The sequence below is a fragment of the Echinops telfairi genome, unplaced genomic scaffold (assembly GCF_000313985.2).
Source record: "Echinops telfairi isolate 266 unplaced genomic scaffold, ASM31398v2 ScPeMD7_655;HRSCAF=1070, whole genome shotgun sequence".
In the NCBI taxonomy this organism is placed as follows: Eukaryota; Metazoa; Chordata; class Mammalia; order Afrosoricida; family Tenrecidae; genus Echinops; species Echinops telfairi.
In genome coordinates this window covers 20,752,253-20,756,653 of record NW_022104553.1, presented here as the reverse complement: position 1 = coordinate 20,756,653, position 4,401 = coordinate 20,752,253, and positions in this window count along the sequence as shown.

Genomic DNA, 4,401 nt, shown 5'->3' with positions numbered 1-4,401 from the left:
GGAAAGTACAGGTGCCTGTACTTGAGGACCAGACATGGGAACTCGGGGTCCTGGCTGAGTAATGCCTTGGAGTTGCACGTGGCAGGTAAGACTCCTGGGTTAGGACAGAAAGGGGGTGAGTTTGGAGCTGGGACAAAGCAGAAGCAAGATTGGGGGCTGCGCCTTCACTTCAGGGGAGCTGTGGTGTGGGCGAGACTCAGGTGTGCCCAGCTCACATGCCTGTGTGTCACTGGCAGAGATCCTGGTGCTGGCCTGGCTGTGGTCAAGTTCAGGACAAGTGGCTTCATGTCCCTCAGCAGGCTTCATTTTACAGACCCTATGAACGAACCCCCTCCTAATTCAAGCCCAGGCTTGTCCCCTTCCCCACCCATCAGAGGGTGCTGATGAAGCTCCTCACAGTCCAACTCCCTGTGACTGATATGCCTGTCACAGGTCAATTCTGTTCATAGAGAACTCATCCAAAGCCCCCTGAGTGCTGTGTCTTGCAACTGATTCCAACACTAGGTTGAGCTGATCGCTGCCCTGGTGTGGGGTCCAGGGAAATGACGTGTGATGGGAGACTCCGTCTTGAACTCAGGCAGAGACGTGGTCCTGTAACTGGTCCTTAGCTCTCTGGGCTGCCAGTTCTTCCTTCTCACATAGGTCACAGCTAAGTTGGAGTTGGGGTTCTGAGCCAGGAGTTCCACTTCTACAGCCCACAGACGGTGCACAGCCGAATTGCACCCTTTCACCAGAAAATAACAATTTGCCCTGAAGAACAGTATCACTCTTTTCAATCACTTCAGCACTAGGTCTTCGCTAGGTGTATTGCTCTCTTTTTGTTGGTAGTTTTAGGTACCACTGAGTCAGTTCCAAGCCATAACAATTTAATAAGCACAGAACCCAAACAGAAAACACTGGGTTGATATAAGTGGGCAGTATATAAATTGGATACCCAAAATTGGGGGAGATAAAGGCATGAAGTGGTTGGCTTACAAACTTTCATAGTTAGGGGAAAAAATTTCACAGGATTATAGGGTTAAGGTATAGGTGTTAATTGCAATTATGAAGCTAAGAATTATATACAGGTGCCAGGTTGGCAAGGGGTGGATTGAGTTAGTTAATTGTGCCAGCCTGGCCGATAATCACATGTGGGGCTAATTGAAAGGCGAAGGGATAAATGGGTGGTGAGCCTCGCCTTTCTAGTTCTCGGGTCTCTTGCTTTGTGATGGTCGCATCGGGTGCAGCTGCCTTAGCAGTTCCCTGCTTCAGCTTGCAAGATTGTCTTCATACAAGACATCCCCACAGAGAAGCTACATGGACCTATCCCAATGCAGCCCTGGGTGCTGGAGCAACCGTGTGGAGACCCCTGCTAGTGCTGAGATGCTTGTTCGTTCACTGACTCAGCTTTCCTCCTGCAGTCGGCATCATTGCCTCTGTTTTGTGAGGTGGAGGACTTTGTGGACTGGTGTTGGGTTAATGGCTTAATGTTGGACTTGTGGGCTTGGGCAGCATTGAGTTGGGATGTTTTCATGATGCACATTTTCTTTACATAAAACTCTCTCTTATCCATGAGTTGCTGTGGATTTGTTTCTCCAAAGTACCTAGACTAATACAGGTACAGATATGGATCTCTTCCTGTCAGTTGGCCAAATAGCTGCCTTCCAATTTCTTGGCCTAGACAAGGGAGGGCTTCCAATGCCTCATCAACCTTTTGAAACATTTCAGCTGGTCTCTGTCAATCCTGGCGTCCTGTTTTTGGCTAATGGTTTCAGTGCAGCTTGGACTTCTCCTTTCAGTACCATTGGTTCTTGCTGATATGCTACTTCCTGAAAGGGTGGAGTACTAACTAGTTCTTTTTGGTACAGTGACTCTGGGCATTCTTTCCATCTGATGCTTCCTGCAACATTCAGTAGTTAGCCCATAGAGTCTTTCAATGTTGCAACTCGAGGCTTGAATTTTTCCTTGAGTTCTTTCAGTGAACATCCACGAGTGTGTTTTCCTTTTTGGTTTTCTCACTCTAGGTCTTTGTAAGTTTCATTATGATATTGTACCCTGCCTTCTCTAGGCTCCCCTAGACCTTTTCTGCTCGGCTCTTTGACTTCATCATTTTTCCATGTGCTTCAGTTGCTGCATGATGAAGAGCCAGTTTCAGAGTCTCTTCTGACATCTGCTTTGATCTTTTCTTTCTTTCCTGTGTTTGTAATGACCTTTTCTTCATGAATGGTACACTTGATATCTTCCCGGAGCTCATGAGGTCTTCTGACATCAGTGTTCAAGGCAGCAAATCTGTTCTTGAGATGTTCTCAGAATTCACACGGGGTAGACTGAAGTTGTATTTTGGCTCTGGTGGACTTCTTTTCATTTCCTTCAGCTTTAACCTGAACGTAGATAGGGACAATTGGGGATCTTTTTTCATAATCGCCCCCTGGCTTGATTTTCACTGTTCTTATTGAGATTCTCCCCCATCTCTTCCACAGATGAAGTTAATTTGATTTTGAGTATTCCACCAGGAGAAATCCAGGCATCCACAGTGTACAGCCATCGTTTCTGTTGTTAAAAGAAATTGTTTGCCATGAACTCATTGGTGGTCTTGCAAAATTCTATCACGTCATCTTGAGCTTCATTTGTATCACTAAGACCATATTTTATAACTACCGTTTCTTCTTCTTTATCTCCACTTTCACATTCTAATTACAAATACTTATTGATGCATTTTAATTGCACATTTGATCCGACTGAAATCGTTCATAGAATTTTTCAAGATCTCCATCTCTAACTATAGGGTTGGTGAGTCAACTGGAATCATGGCTGTGTGGATTGGGTTTACTTGGAGGGGACATTTGTCATTCTATCACAGATAGCGTTGTACCTCAAGATAGATCTTGAAATGTCCTTCTTGAAAAGAAATTCAACGCCATTCGTCTGGATCGTGTCATTCACAGCACAGTAAACAATGGGGTCTTCTGACGCACAATGGCCAATGCTTGTCCATTCCAGCACTTGAATGCCTAGGGTATGCATCTTTATGCGTTTCCTTTGTTTGTTTTTATGACTTGTGATTTTTCATCATTCATACTTTTTAAGCTCTCAGCTCTGATGATTAGAAGCCTGCAGCTGTTTCTTCTCAGGTTTAGGCATGCCTCTCAGCCAATGAAGGCCCTGAAGGCTTTCTTACCACCGGTGTTCCTCCACACTCCTCATTCTGGCCATGACTTAGAGAAGGTCGCTCTTCGTCAGTCCTATTCGAAGTGCCTTCTGACAGAGGGCTCAGCTTCTGCCTCTGACTGACGATGTTCTGTTTCCATTCATAAGGCCTTCAGTATCCGACAATGTTTCCATGCCTGAGGTTTTCAGCACCTACGTCCTCTGACGTGAGCACCAGATCTCTTCCTTCTAGTCTCCTCTGGAAGAGGTCTGGAAGCTCTGTCGAAGCATGTTCACTTTGACTGACCCTGCTGACATCTGAAATAACAGTAACATAGCTTCCAGAGTCACAGCAACCCGCAAGCCACTGCAGTAAGCCAAACGGACAGCCCAGTTTTATTCTTGAATTGCAATGATTAATTATTTGTCCCGAACTCAGTACTCTCCCACAGAACTTTCTGGAATAATGGAAATGTTCTATAGCTATTGTGTAGGCTGGGTTGACTAGAGAAACAAATTCAGAGACGCTCATATTTGGGTAAGAGAGAACTTTATAGCAAAAAGCAATTGTATAGTGAGAAAACACCCTAACCAGACCAGTCCAGATCAAGTCCGTAAGTCTGATGTTAGTCCAGATGCCTGATACTAGTCCATAAATACCTCTTCCGACTAATGCTGCACATGCAATGATGCCAAATGCAGGAAGATCACAGGCTGGTGGGTGCAAATCTTGTGGATCCAATGCCAGTGAAAGCATCTCACCTCTGCCACAGGTCTCCATGGATGGTGAAGCAGACAGAGAGAGTGGCCCACATACAGGGAGACAGAGAGGAGGTTCCCAGAATGCTCATGAGAAAGCCACACACAGAGGGAGGCATCATCAGGCTGTGACCTCATTGACAGGCTCCACTCCACTCCTTCACTACATATCAAGTTGACATAAAATTACGGAACTACCACATCTGTGTAGAACATGGGGTAGATATCAGACGTGTGTAGATGTTAATCCTTTTCATGGGGGTGGCTGAACGTTGTATCCAGCACATCACTGTATTTGTAACATATGATATCATTCTATGCAACGGTAATTTGATCATTTAAATGTGTGGTTATAGAGTCACGTATGCAATATTAACTGGATCTACTCTATTTTTGCCTTGAGCTGTATAATTAATCCTGACTCATCGGATCCTTTGAGTCGAACTGCTCCGTGGGATTTCCTAGGCTAATAATCTTTAGGGACCGGGAATGCCACACCCTTCCATGAAGAAGACA